Source organism: Carassius gibelio, chromosome B8 (genome assembly GCF_023724105.1).
Source record: "Carassius gibelio isolate Cgi1373 ecotype wild population from Czech Republic chromosome B8, carGib1.2-hapl.c, whole genome shotgun sequence".
NCBI lineage: Eukaryota > Metazoa > Chordata > Actinopteri > Cypriniformes > Cyprinidae > Carassius > Carassius gibelio.
Window position 1 is genome coordinate 5,423,414 of NC_068403.1, and position 16,263 is coordinate 5,439,676.

The 16,263-nt window shown below is 35.8% G+C and overlaps 1 protein-coding gene across 2 annotated transcripts in view; it reads left to right on the plus strand.

Annotated features, from left to right (window-relative positions):
* ccdc120a (coiled-coil domain containing 120a) overlaps positions 1-16,263 on the plus strand; it is a 47,803-nt gene that overhangs the window by 12,021 nt on the left and 19,519 nt on the right. Inside the window, exon 1 of one of the 2 annotated variants that reach the window (XM_052564343.1) lies at positions 8,045-8,385. The exons of the other annotated variant lie outside the window; for it this stretch is intronic. The gene's annotated coding sequence lies outside the window, so the exon portion shown is untranslated. Of the gene's footprint in view, positions 1-8,044; positions 8,386-16,263 lie in introns of those variants that run through there. 2 annotated transcript variants of the gene reach the window in all.

Genomic DNA, 16,263 nt, shown 5'->3' on the forward strand with positions numbered 1-16,263 from the left:
TTGCTTACTGTGATTTTTGAAGTCAGATCATTCAGTTACATTAACAATTCTGTCATTATTAGACTCTTTGATGTCAAATCACAACTCATGGTTTTATTATTAATGCTAGCAGGTACCATATTAATGCATTACCTCTTATATGATACCGCAAAACAAGTCTTTAATTGGATTTGTTGTTACTCTACCTTGCCGCCATTGGTTTTGTTGACTGATTTTTATTCTTATAATAATCAGTGCTGTAGATATGAAGTCATATGACCTGCATTCCCCCTGCTGATGCACAGAGAGCTTTTCTGAAGACTGTGGGATCAACAGGTCTTGACAAGTTAAAAGAGCGGTGAAGTGTTTGGGTTATTTTTCAGAGGTTATCTCAGCTTCTCTCATGAGACACAGCTGTTAAGCCTCTCTGAAACACACAAACACAAGCAGACTAGGATTAAAGCAGGTACGTTTGACCATTTCATCTCCTCAAAGCATGAGCATAAGGATAAGAGACATATAACAGGACTAATATCTCTGTCTGCTTATAGCGGAGACTCATGAAAGCCAGATGATGTTGAAAACACCCCAATATCCATTTATGTAAAGCCTCGTGCTGGTTGTATCCAAACACAAGTACTGCAACTATTACGATAGCAGTAACGATAACTATTAGCCTCCATGCCAAAGGAACACATGTGTTTGTTGTAAGTGTGTTTACTCCAGTTATGTTGCCTGTCGCTTTAAATACTCAAGCTATATTTCACGGAATAGTTCACCCAAAAAATTCAAATTCTGTAATTAATAACCTTACCTCATGTTGTTCCAAACCCATAAGATCTTCGTTCATCTTCAGAACACAAATTAAGGTATTTTTGATGAAATTCTAGAGCTCTCTGACCCTCTATAGACAGCAAGGATACAACCATGACGAAGGGACAGAAATGTAGTAAGGAGATTGTTAATATGGTCCATGTGACCGTCAGTGAACAATCAAAAGAAGCAAAGTTTCCTTACTTTAGCAAAGGAAAATCATTCTCCTCTTGGCTTATATCGAGATATTCCGTCATTCTTCTTTACAAATCCTCGTTTTCTTCACTACAGCTAAAGTCTCTACACTGGATGCAAAATCATTTAAAATTTGTGTCAGTACTTCATAAATTTGTCATAAATAGAACAAGGCATCAGTTCTATTGTTTGATAATGATATTATTCCTCTGTGATGTTAAGGTGCGGTCACATTAGTGAAATTTTGTGTGCGAAAAGTTGTTTGCTTACTGTCAATAGCATGGAGATACATGAAGCACAGTTCACACAGAAATACATTTCAAATCTGATTTCTATTTGTCTGTGCGGTGAGTTCAAATTTTAATGCATACTTGTTAGAATGGTGGGATTTTGACAGTGTTCTGTCAATTTGTGCAAACTCCCATTAAAACAGTAGATAGTACGCTACAATTAGATATCCCAATCCCGATCCCAACCCCAAATCTACCCTTACAGTAATGCAAATACAGTAATTTTTATTCTGCGTGAGAAAAAACACAATATTGATGAGCGCATACACAGTATTCCCTGGTAGGACAATCTGATGGATAGCAAAAAATGTCTTTGCATATGACCGCACCTTTATAGTTGTGATGTGGACTTTTTGAAACAGTATCTTATCGTTGTAGTTGGCCTTAATACTGTGTGATGGTGATGTGTTATGTAGTCTGGAGATGTGAGCTTGATAAGTTGGTACTGCAGCAGCGGGTGGTGGAGGAGGAGGGTGAGCAGAGGACACGCTGTTTGGATTTTTCTGCTTGGCAACTCGCGCCCCTCCCGTTCAGAATCAATGCGGAGCAAAGAGGGGAATGCATGCTGTTTGAAGCTCTGCTCGCAAGTCTACGCTGGCTCCTGGCGGGATCGCACGCTCAACCGACGACAAGCAGAGTGAGAAATTCTTTCAGGGCAGTGGGGCACTGCATGAAATAATAATCAAAACGCTTAGATGAAAAATAGTCTGTGGCTGAGACTGCTGTGGTGCTGACAGAAGCTTTAATCAGAGGAAATGAATATATGCAAACAGTCTCACTGTGGACACAGACTAAAGTTTCTATTGTGCTAGAGCAGAAATTGTCTATAGCAGTAGATCTGAACTAGTTTGGCTCATGACCCAGATTTTAGGAAGTTGCGACACAACACAGTACCAAGAGTGTTGATAATGAGCAAAAAAAAAAAGTCTTTAGAATAATAATTAAAGGCAAGGTATACAAATTTTTGTTATGCTGGTTGAAAGTGTCTTCGTATCCCGATGGCAATCTCTAAATTAAGACGTCTAAATTAATTAATATGAATTTATATCGTTTGTGGAAGGTGTAGAACCATAAAATGTTCAATCAAAATGTTGTTCGGTTCGAACATTATAATAGGCTGTCCTGCCTTCCTGTCAAAAATGCATTTGCATACCTCTTTGCACCCTGTTTGATCAGACATGATACTTCATCAGTGTGTTCCAGCGAGAATGAAGGAGCTATTATTGTAATATTATGCGCTGTAATGTTTTGTAACTGGTATGAGACATGATGTAATCTGACAGTGTTGCATTCAAATCTCCATTAAAACAGTCTCTCGTTTTGTCACAGGTTACTCCATGGACAGTCTGTGTGCGTTTGCATGTTTTGGTGGGGGCGTGGCTTTGCAGAGTGATTAAGCAGGGAGGTGGGGATATTGCTTTCTAAGTTGACTTTATATTACTAGCCTTTTTTTAAAATCCCCTACCGTACCATTAAAATGTGTAATATTATCTTCAACTGTATTGGTCCATCAATATTAAAAATTAATATTCATAAACTGAATTGGAAATTTTTGTAGGTAATTATACACTATACTGTATGTACATTTTATATTTTTATATATTTTTTATTAATTATAAAATATAATTATATGTTTAGATTTATATTTTTATTTTGTATATTTTTAGAATTATTTGCATTTATATACCAAATTCTATTCTATATATATACAATTCATATATGTGACCCTAGACCTCAAAGTCTTAAGTCGATGGGGTATATTTTTAGCAATAGCCAAAAAAAAAAAAATGTATGGGTCAAAATTATAGATTTTTGTTTTAAGCCAAAACTTAATTTTTCTTCTTATAAAACGTATTTATAAAATTTTCACATTGTGTATAAATCTAAATTTTTTTAAAAAAATGACACTTAAGAATGCTTTTGTGGTCCAGGGTCACATATTGTTATTTTTTTATAATGAATTATACATAATTATTACTATTATTAGCCATTTATGTTCTTAAATATTTTTATAATTATTATTTGTATTTATATAATAATTTGCATTTTATATGCATTTATACATTTGGTAACACTTTAGTATAGGGTCCAATTCACACTAATAACTAGTTGCTTATTTGCATGTATATTATTAACATATTGGCTGTTTATTAGTGCTTATAAAGTACATATAATGCATGACATCCATAATCCTACCCAATACCCTAAACTTAACAACTACCTTATAAACTTTTAATAAGCAGCAAATAAGGAGTTAATTGAGGCAAAAGTCATAGTTAATGGTTAGTTAATAGTGAGAATTGGACCCCTAAAATAAAGTGTGACCATAAATTTATATGATGTATTTTTCCTTGCTGTCTGCAATGTATCAGAAAAGACCTATGACTTTTGGATCATTTAAATCGCTGGTCTAAAGGATGTGGACCCTCATACCAGTCATTCATGGGCTTGGTTAAATGTATGTTTATGATTTGTCACATTACATACGGTTCATCAAGTGATTCATGACTGTAAGAGGAAATAGAGGAAGTTGTGCCCAGGGATGGTCACATGACCGTACAGTTATCTGTCATCCTGTGTGGAGTGGCGTCCTGTTGATGTCATGTACATCTGCTACACCACTCTCTGAAACATTTATATCTATATTGTGCACTCTCAGAAAAAAAGGTACAAAATCTGTTATTGGTATGGTACCTTTTCAAAGTGTACACATTTGTGCATGTTTATCCCTAGCTGGTGCATATTAGTATCTTAAAGTTCCATATTTAGGACATTGTACTTTAATAGTGCAACTTGGTACCGTTTGAAAGGATCCCACCCTAGTGACAGCATTAGTACCTTTTTTCTGAGAGTGTTAAAAGCGCTATACAAGTACATTTGACTTGACTTGAAAATTGAGATTGAGAACATCAAAGATTTTGTACGTCATAAGAAGAAATGTGGTTCGTTTAAGGAGGGGCAGAGAATCTGGCATGAGCTTTGGTGACTGAGCAGCCGAAGGGAGATGTTTGCCATCTGTTTAACAAATCGTGACATAAACGCTCTCCACCCCACTCCTGATTCTCACAGGTGTTTGTCATTAGCCAAGACCACAAATGCTGCCCAAGGGGAGTGATCTTAAACCCAGCAGCTGCCCATTCAAGAACCCCAACATAAAACAGAGCAGTGCTCAAAGAGGGATGTCGAATCTACCACAGATTGACGACTTGGTGTCCATCCATTCACCCAAAGAAATGGACTGAAAGGGATTTTCAGTGGTGCTCCTTAAGCGTTGGCATGGGATGAAAACAAACCATGTTTCAAGGCCTGTGAGCCGAACTGCTTATTATAACAACCGTAATGTGTAAAAGACTTTAATTAATCATATTCTGGTACACCAAGCATAGACTATATATAAAATAGTGTTATTGTGCTGCATTTTTATCAGATTTGAACAAACACACTCATATCTCTTTGATGTCTGAGTTTTCATAGGAACGAAAGTGATTTACGGAGTCTAAGACAATAGCTCCACAGCGACCAGGCATCGTAGGAGGGAGATCACGGGGTAACAGCTGATTCTGACATATTTAATGCTGTTTTTTTTTTTAGTTTCACGCCAGTTGGCTCGCACCTCTCTTCTTCTTTCTTTTCTAAAACCTCTCCAGGAGTAATCCGGGGGAAAAACCCCTCAGATCCAAACTCTACACTAATCCACAGCTTCAGGCTCACAGTGTGGAGAGCGCTGGGTTTATCAGTGTAGTCACAGCACAGCAGATAAGACTGCATTGATCTACTTAACAGCTAATCTATTCTTAAACACAGGACTTGATTTGAAGAATTTCAGTGTTGAAATACATTTAACCCCGTTTTAAAGTGCTAACACAGATATTGCGATGTAAATGCTTAGGCTGTAGCTACCATCTTGGAAAAAAAATACATTTTTGTATTGTCATAAAATGTAAAGTGTTTTATCAAATGACTCTACTAAATAAACTATAGCGGGTAAACACTAACATTTGCCCTTTAATAAAGCTGCTTTGAGACAATGTGCATTATAAATCACTAGGTGATAATATAGTTTACATTTTGTGACGATATAACAATCAAGCAGTTGAGATTTGCTAGATAACACTATAGTTTACTGTATCCAGGTAATTTTTTATATTCTTATAATTTGTATTCTTATTTTTTCAGGACCGGTTAAAACAACTATTTCAGAAGATATATATTATATATATATATATATATATATATATATATATATATATATATATATATATATATATATATATATATATATATTTTTTTTTTTTTTTTTTTTTTTTTTTGAGAAATCTGCAATTTTTTTTTGATAAAATGCTTTTTTTAAATCAAAACTTAAAATAAAAGAATTTTATTTTATTCATTTTAAAATAATTTATTTTGTTCTTAAAAATATTTATCATACTATACATATTATACAATAAAATAAAAATACTAAATATATTTTTATAGAATATATATATAAAAATTAAAACGAAATTAAAGTTAATAGAAACTAGACATTAATAAACAAAAACCAATTAAACCTTAATACCACTAAAATACCAACATTTTAACTACAATTAAAATGGAAAATATGAAGAAGAAAACATTTATTCAAAATAAAGACTGGTATTTAAAATAGTACATCAATGGTATTAAAATAACAACAGATGACTCATCTATATTTTTTTTACATTTGAGTACTGAGTAATATTTATAAACCACATGTACTTTATGGAGTTAAGGTTTGGCTTAACTGGGTTACTTGCATGTAATTACGCGTAATTTATTATTATAACAGTAAGTACATGTTACATGTGTAACAGGATCACTGTAAAAAGTGTTACCAGAGTGTGTATTGTCACATTAGTTTCAGAATTTCATGCTGTAAATTGGAGCCTCTGGTAATGGTTAATTGGATAAGTACAAAGCAGGAACCATGACAGCGCAGACACCACTGCAGTATTGTCAGTCTCATTAGGAGGAGACTATTGTCCCGTCCTGTGGAGTGATTGATGAAGAGGGAGAGGGGTCTGGTCCCAGCAGGGTTTCTCTTGAGTCTCTCTCTCCTTCAGTGGGATTCGTTGTGAGAATGTTCTTGTAGAGAATTCCAGGAAGGGCAGGAGATGCACTTTGTTCTGATCTCCAGCTGAACTTCCCTTCATTGAAATCCTGGCTCTCAAATTAAACTGCAGCGCTGATGTAAATCCCAGACGACGGGCTCTCCTGTACAGTAAAGCTCTCTCGCTAACCACACTGACCATCAGAACCCGAGTCATCTGTAATCCTGCCTCACTTCATGTCTAATTATATGGTGGGAGTCAAGTATAATAAAGTAGCTGGGCAAGATCAAACCATCTAATTAACGGATTAAAGGCAGAAAACTTGCTCACAAAGCCTTTTATGAAATTTTAATGAATGATCACTGCTAGCAGGGTTTTCCCAAATGCCTAAATTCAAACTATATTGCATTAAAAGTGTTTACTTGTACTCATTTCTTTTTTTTTTTTATGTGGTGATGCTCTGCATTTGTCACTTAATCATGAAAATCACAGTTCAGGAACATTAACAGCAGACGTGTTTTCTCAATTATGTAACAAGGGCCTTTTTAACAAATGGTGCTTATAGTCAATAGACTTCTAACAAAAATAAAAATAAAGAAAGAAACTAATATATATATGTATGTATGTAAGCATGCATGTATACACACAAACACACACAAGAAGTTTTCAAAAATTTAAAATTAGTATTAACTAATACTGACAAGAAATCACAACTTCTGGAAATAAACACACAAAAGCTTATTTCTTTTTCTTTAATATATAACATGATTGTGTATTCCTTACCTTATTATTGCCATTTTTCAGTGTAATATAAACTTTGTGCAGCTTGAAGGATCAAACTGTTGTTTCATTTAGATGACATACTTTACATGTGAATAGAAATCCTGTTTTGAAGCCAATTGGTTTGCAAATGAAGGCACAGCTCTGTCCCTCAGGGAAACTGAAGGTAGCCGAAACACAGTCTCAGTTTTCAGCACCCAGATTACCATGAGGCTGCTGCTGCTCTACTTTCTTTCAGACATCTCTGAAACCTCAAGAGTCATGAGGAATTCAAACACATATTCAATGGAAAGCACAACAGCTGTGTTAGGGAAGTTTAATACCAGACTGGGTGTGGAAAAAAGTACTAACAAATATCTATAATTACAGCAATTTTTAATATTTACTTATATATATATATATACAATATTTATTAACTATAAATGATTAAATAACAGCAATATCAACAGCTGAATTAGAACTGTTTTTCAGAACTTAAATATTTAATAAAAACAAATCCTAAATAGCTTAACTGATGTTTAATAAATCTCTTTTTTTATTATAATACATTTTAATAATGGCAGTTTGATGAGTTAAAATAAAATGAAGATAATTATTTTAGTTCAGTGTTATTCAATACACCTTTACTTCGGTGCAGTCGGTCAGAGACGAGAACTGGAGATGAATTTAAAGAAATAAAAAGAAACTTTAAGTTTAAATATCTGCAGGTAAATTAACTATAGCGAAAACATACTTGGTAAATATCTATTTTTTTATTCGGTTGTTGCGTGGTCACTCTCCTAGAGCGTCCTGTTACGTAACCTTATTAAATATTCGTAAATCCATTCGCCCCGCTAGAGTCCATCTTCAGAGGAACAGATTTAAGCCAATCAGTTCAACATATCCGGCTGACGTCATGTTACGTAATTAATATTCATAAGCCGAGCCCTGCGCGTGTTTGGATCGGTCCGCTGGAGTGCGCTGAGTTCAGAGCGACAAACTAAACTACACAGAAAAGTCCCCGGATCAGAATGGCTCAGCATTGGACTACTGGTTTATCATTCAAACTCGACAACTTTTCCGTTTTAACTTCGTCAGCGGAATTATTGTTTTGCTGACAGCTGTTTTTTGCACGTCGAAATTGAGCGATGCGGTTGCCGGTGTTTTACCTGCTCCGATGAGGATAACTTACAGCTGATACATGATAGACTGTAACCAGACTGACTTCCCTTTAAACTCATACAGATGCGCAGATCAGGACGAAACATTTAATGCTACAGGTAAGATTTCTAGTAGCCTATAACATCTCTAAAACAAGCCTGGATTTTTTTTTCTTGAGAACATGTACCGTGGTTTAAAGCACCATGGTGTTACCACATTCATTTATCATCATCATCATTATTAATATTATTTACCTTTTTTTTAATGTGGACTTGGAAGCAATACATCATTTGGATTTCATGAGGTTTTATCATGACATTATGACTGCTGTCATAATAACAGCTTGTTGTGATCTTTGTTTTCAGTAATGTATAATTTTGTGGTGTAGTTAAACACATTTTATTAGAGGAGTGTTATACTGGCAGCATTTCCAGCGATTACTGCAGCCGCTTCTCACTTAAATAATCACATTTTATATGATCAGTATGTTGCAAAGTTTGATGACAGTCCTCTGTTTGCATGAGCATGAGCTCGGGATACAACTGTAGAAAACCATTGAGATGCCAAGCTTCTGGAAATCCAGCCCTTCAGGGAAGAGGATGTGATGATAGGATAAGTATTTAATATATTAGGCACTCGTGCCCGATTCGTTGTATTTGTTGGACTAGTTGGACTTCACACTGACCATTTTGAGCGGCAGCACGCGAGCATTTGCACACCATTTTAAAGGTGGTGATTTTCACACAGAAAGCCTTTGTGTGGCTCGGTCTGCAGTGAACCTACTTGAACAGTTATCTTTAGAAGGAAAGGAATAGATCTGTTAAACTTTAGACTGTCATCTTTTGTGAATATTGATCAGCTGGCGTTACCTTATCAATAGTCTTATCTGTAGCTGTCTTCTTTTCTATGCAAGAATATTGATTTCTGCACTGAGCAGCTGTCATTGCAGTCATATATTGTTTAATCTTTTGTGTTTTAGCTGTAGGTTTAGGTGATCTAAGCTCTCTGAAACTGTCTGTTTATATGCCGTCACTCCAGGCAAAAAACCTGCCAGTGAAGTTCGAGTTGACTTGCCTGCAGTGTCACTTGAAGAAGTTTATTGTTTGTGCTGAAGGAGATTAGAAGTGTTTGTAGAGCTACCTAGAAACCAGCTTCTGTCTTGTGTCACATCCCCATGCTCAACACACACACACACACACACACACACACACACACACACACACACACACACACTGATAACCTCCTGAGACCAGGGGTTTGTTTCATAAAACAAGTCAGGCTTATTGCAGTTATTCTGACTTATTTTGATCCAAATCTACTGACAATAAGCCAGACTAAGTGAAATAAAGCTTGTTTGTTAAACTTGTTTTATGAAACATTCCCCACTCCCCAGGAATAATAATTTCATTAAAGGGGGGGGGGGGGGGGGGGTAATGCTTGTTTTCACTCAATATCCTGTTAATCTTTAGTACCTATAGAGTAGTACTGCATCCTTCATAACTCCAAAAAGTCTTTAGTCTTATTATATTTATAAGAGAAAGATAGTGTGTACCGATTTTTCTCGGAAAAACACGACCGGCTGGAGGCGTGACGTGTGGGCGGAGCTTAAGAATCACGACCGCCAGTAGGCTTTTGCGTTGACAGCGTTTGGAAGCTGTGACATTACCGTGAGGAAAAAAACATCATCCAAAACAAACCATGGCTAACAGTCAGATTCAGCCGTTTATTTATGATCCAGAATCAGATCCCGAGGCTGAAACTGAACGAGAGCAGCAGCAGCAACGACTCGCTCCGAGCGGGGCTCGAACCCGGGTCTCAGGTATGGGAGGGGACGCACTAACAAGGAGGCAGAGATATTTTAAGCAGTTTTACTCACCGCCTGCGGTTCCAACACACGATCGTGACCCTTTTTCGTTGGGATTGCATCATCCTTAAGAAATAAACGATGTGCAAATCCGGCGTCAAACTGGGCCTTGTTTGTAAAACAAGCATCTTCGAAATGCAGGGAACAAACACAAACACTTGCACAACTCCGTTGATGCTCTGTAAAAATAAACTCCATCCACTGGTCCCTTAATGCTGTTTTTTTTTTTTTTTGGTAATCTGTGCAGGGTTGTCTTCCCTTGGCAACAAAAAACACACTTCTTTTGTGACATTTCGCGACGCTCTCGCTCTGATCAGTGAAGTCTGTTGTGCTCTCAGTGCTGTGCTATACGGGAGCGCTCGCTCTTCCGGCACAAGTGCCTCATGACCCATATAAGGAAATTCCGCTCCATCTAACGTCACACAGAGCCATACTCGAAAAAAACTTTCCGAAACTTGTGACAAACCGGAAGGAGTATTTTGGGAACAAAAATACTCCTTCAAACGTACAACTTAATTTTTGAAACTTTGTCCATGTTTAGCATGGGAATCCAACTCTTTAACAGTGTAAAAAACTCAGTATGCATGAAATAGCATTTCACCCCCGCTTTAAAAACATGACCTAAAAAACCCTTGATTTAATGCATATCTTAATAACCAACCAGGTTAATGAATAGATTAATAGAATAATGGAATAATTAACTTTTCTCCGCTATGTAGGAGCAAGGTTATATTTAACTTCCTTTTCACTTCTTCACTTTAAGAAAATGTTGTTCTCTTGAATCTGTGATGTAGCCTAGTTATAAAGTATTTTGTGTCCAAAAAGAAATCAAAGACATTTCTGTGATTAATCCGACAATGACCCCATAACCCACAAACCCATATTGACCAATCCAACACTGGATTACTTTTATAAATTTTTTATTAGCAATGTTTGCTAAGGCAAGCATTATGACTTTAGACTTCGAGTTAGTGATTTGAATAAACCCCATGCTTGAACAAAATATAAAACATCTGTGCATAATATTGTAAAAATAATTCTTAGGAATCTTATATGGATATGTAATTGTCTTGAATGCCACTTATAGTTAACATTTAACTGTGTTCATCAATGTGTATACACACACACAAACACGCATCCATATATTTGCCTACAACAGCCTAATATTGATACTACTCATGCATGTTCGTGTATGTAGTTGTTGCTGTTAATGCTCAGTTGTGCCTCAATCACACACTCATGTTCGGCGTAGTTTGCCAACAGCACATGTGTCAGAAGCAGCTGTGAGATCCTCACCTCTGTCAGGTTTATGGGTCACTTTCTGGATGCCAAGACAACAATGCTGGACTCTTGCTCCATACCTCCCATATTCAGCTGTTTTCTGGATCGCCAGCAAACATGACCACATGTGAGACAACTGACGGATCTAATGACATACTGTTGTGCTTGATTCCGCCCGAACTGTCAATCACAGGCTGATTTTCTAGTTGTTGAATTCTTGTGCTGTTTTCACTGAGGGTGTTTGTTTGTTGAGAAGTGTAGTATGTCATATCATAATATTTCATATATTTTTACCTTCCCGAGATTGAGTCTGGAACTTTAACACCCTTAATTTTCCTAATATTTAGCTACATCTAATTTCGAGTTCGTTGTAATGCAAAGAACTTAAAGGAAGGAAAGCAAATGAAATGTATGCAGACACCAGGAAGCAAACTGTTGAATGTGATCTCATTGTGATGCCTTGTGGGGCATTCCCAGAGACGCCTACTTTAGTATACTGTATCACTTAGTATGTACATCTATTAGTGTGCAACATGGAATGCCAGTTCGTGACAGAACGGTTGATTTCACTCCAAAAAATGCTGAACTTATGATTAAGTAGTAAACATCTATGATCATAGGTTAAAGATAAAAGCACATATGTATTTGCTTGATCATCAATAGGTCATGCGATTACTTCGTCTCGTGAGTACTTTAAAGATGAAGTGTGCATTTTTGTTTATTTTTTTTATTTTTTACAATTAGTGACTGTTTTCAGACAGGTTTCCTGATCACTATACTCATCCAAAAAAAAGTCCCGCCCTTAACTACACATAGGTTACTGATAGTTGTCTCTGCAGATTGAACTGGAATATGAGGTATTTTAACATTGAAAACATCACCTTTAGTCATATATCACTTCCGGACAGGGCGGTTTCCACCTTTTCACACATTCAACACCTCAGTTAAATCATGATTAGTCTCTGTAGTTTTGTGTTTGGACGGGTGGAGTGACTTTTAGCAATGGGGTGTATATGTACAGCACACAAAAGTGCTGACGCAGTCCAACCCAACCCAGAATGATCTCAGAGTGCGCTATTAACCAACCGGCTCTTTGACTCGCCACCATCACAGTCTGAATCTTTCCACGGTCAAATAAAGAGCCTCAGATACTTTTACGGTAGAGCAGAAGCTGAACTTTTCATAAGTTGTCAGAAGTGGAACATTGATCTGAAAGGGATTAGATCACCTTCAAACACACACACACACACACAAACGTACAAAATCCTTCCCATTGGCTTTGAATATTCAAATGAGGTTCCAATTTGCATTCATATGATTCCAGCTGCTTGAATGCGCCCAGTCTCTTTAAAGCCCATGTGTTTCTCTGTGAGGTCTAATCCGCTCATAATTATCTCATGTTTTCAATGCTCTTTCATTTCTCCCCTTCTGGATATATCAGCACTCCTCACTTTGTCTCTGTAATTTTCTTTAAAGCACCACTGAATATTGTAAATAAATGTTTTATTTAATATTTTAATGAACCTTTGCAAATAATGTTTGCCACTAATACCAGTGCTTTACATTTTTAATGATTTGATTTAATATGCAATTTTATTAATACACTAAACCCAAGTGTGGCAAGTTATTCTTCTGTTTTTGTTACAAACATGAATGATGGCTAAAAATTGTATACGAGTTTATTTTTATTTTTCTTTCTCAGAAATCTGGAAAAATCCCATATATTGACATTGTGACCTGAGGTAATGTAGAGACTTGGTGGTCGACTCGTCTGAAACCAAGAAAACATTAGCATTAATTAGCAGAAATTAGCAACTGCATAGCAACACATTTGAAACCTTTAAAAATCAGTGTCGTTTTATTATTATTTCTTCAATAGTGTCGTTTTTATTACTTTTATTTTATTATTATGAATTTTTTGGAACTTTATTACATTTTGGATTTTTTACGTAATTTATTATTTGTTATTTTAAAATGACAATAGTCATTTATTAAATTATTTGTATTTTTTATATATTTCTTTAAATGTAAATTACTTTAAAGTAATTATTTAATTAATATTTTGTTATTTTTTGAAATACTATTTAAATTTAATATTAGTTTGATTTGAATTAGTAATTAATAATTTTTGTAAACTTTATTTCTGTGGTGTCTTTGTCCTACTTGTTGCTGGAGTAGTTGTCATCCTTTTTAACATGCTCTGCTCAACCTGCATTGATTCATTGCTCAGATTTTCACCACTGAGTTCAAAGACTTCAAAGAAAGCTGTAAATTTTCCTCAGGCATCGAGAGCCTATAAATTGTGTGCCGCACACACAATGTTCTGATTTCGAGCAGCTTCTGCATTCAAAATCACTGTTATGAAAGCCTGACTTAGACTATTAATGGTTGGGATAGATTTCTCAATCCCTGTGTGGTCTTTATGCGCTGCAGCAGTGCAGTGCTTACCATCCTTGCCAGAATCGAGTCTCTGAAGGCCGTCTCCTTTGTGCTGTTTGACTAAAATACCTATTTAATATGATGCTTTGGCTGTGGATCAATATAGAACAGATTTCAGAGGCAGGGCTTTTGTCGTCAAAGCCTCTTGATGGCTGTTGAAGACGCCCTCAGATGAATGTTTGTGCAACATGTGTCTTCCAGATGTACAGGTAGTTGTTGCGGTGAGTCCCCCATGGGACAGTATTTCCTACCCATCATCTGACTTGAAAGAGTTTTATGTGCATGGAGGTCTTTGGATGTGAGATAAAAGCATCACTTATCGTCTGTGGCCTAACAAAAGGACTATGATTAGGTTTTCATGTGGGAGACGTAATTGTCATGGCGCACTTGTTGTTTGTTGTCTTTTATAAAAACGTGTTCGGAGCTAAATCCAGGAAAGTGAAGCCAGGATGCTAGTGTATGTTGTTTTTTGTTAATCAAGAGTCGTTGACCATTAAAACTTAACAGTCTTGCTGCTGTTTATTTAAAATTGATATTTACTGAAAATATACTCTCCCTCAGACCATTTAAGATGTAGATGTTTTATTATTATAATTTTTTTTTAATCAAAACAGATTTAGAGAAATTTAGCATTACGTCACTTGCTCACTAATGGATCCGCTGCAGTGAATGGGTGCCGTCAGAATGGGGTCCAAACAGCTGATAAAAACATCACAATAATCCATATAACTCAAGTAAGAAACAAATCCATCAAGACATTTTTAACTTCAAACTGTTGTTTCTCTGTTTTTCTCTAACCCTAATATTGCTTTCTCCAGTGAAAAAGTAATGTTGTCTGAAACAGGAGAGGAATATGCATGGATCAAGCACCGTTGACAAGTGAAAGCAGTTCAAAACATATTCGTCGATTGATTTTGAGAGGACAACAGGGGATGTTTTAGTTTACTGGAGGAAGTTTTAATTATATGGATTATGGGCTTTGGCCAAAGCAATGGTTTAAAGTTAAAATGCCTTAAAGATGCATTTGTTTCTTACAAACATGCGATGTTCATTGATGGACTGGAGTGGTGTGGATTACTTGTGGATTAATTGTGATGCTTTTATCAGCTGTTTGGACTCTCGTTCTGACGGCACCCATTCACTGCAGAGGATCCATTGATGAATGAGCAAGTGATGTAATGCAAAATTTCTCCAAATCTGTTCTGATGAAGAAACAAACTCATCTATATCTTGGATGGTCTGATGAGTAAAATTTCAGCAAATGTAATGTTTTTGGATGAATATGCCTTGAATCCATTGCTGAATAAAAGTATAATTCCAATTTTGTTTTTTAAATCTTACTGATCCAAAACCCATTTTTGTTGCTTCGTTTCCATTGATGCTGCGGGGACATTTGCTGACTTTGCAAATGGAAAAAAATACGCTGTTGCATGTTTAAACTGGGCTGAACGGCAGTATGATGAAACCAGCATCCTGACCGAACGTGACCTTTGAGCATGAATGCATCTGGTCGTGATTGTGCCAGCACAATGAGAGCTTTGGCTCTCTTCACACTAAATTCGGACACCATGTTTACCCTCACACCTGTTCTGTGTGTCCAACAAGCATCGGTTTTGGTTTCTGTTTATGTCAATAAACATGCAAAGGGACTGAGTGCATCATCTGGAAAGCATTCTCTTCTGTTTTAACTACGTATTTGTGTGCACATCTCATAAACATCTTTAAAAAAGAGCATACACATACACCATAAATCCTAAATGTGACAAAAGCACACAGATTTAGTGTGGCATAACAAATCCAAAAAATTAACTTGATGCACATGCAAAAACTCTTTAATTACAGCTAATTTACAGTTACATCTTGAATTTTTTCAGATTCCCGGAATTTTTTATGTTTTCAAAAGAAGTTTCTTAGGCTTCCCAAAGCTGCATTTATTTGATCAAAAATACAGTAAAATGCCATTATTGTAAAATATTATTTAAATAGAAACGAACTGATTTCCATTTGTGTATTTTTTTTTTTTAAATGCAATTTATTCCTGTGATGCAAAGTTGAATTTTCATCATCATTCCTCCAATTTTCAGTAATAATATACCAATCATTCTAATATACCAATTTGCAGCTCATTTCTTTTTATTAGCAATGTTAATAACAGTTGTACTGCTTATTTTTTTCCAGGATTATTTTATGAATAGAAAGAGCATTTTTTGAAATAGATATTGTTTGTATCATAAACATCTTTACTGTCAATTAAATGCATCCTTGCTAATTTAAAAATATATTTTTTTAAGAATTTGCAACAGTTAAAAAGAAATTGAAACCTCTGAACAGTAGTGTACATAAGCTGCATTATGCAATCAGCACCCAAAGAGAAGTATTGCAGTGTCCGGCTGCAGATGGTTCTGGATCCGCA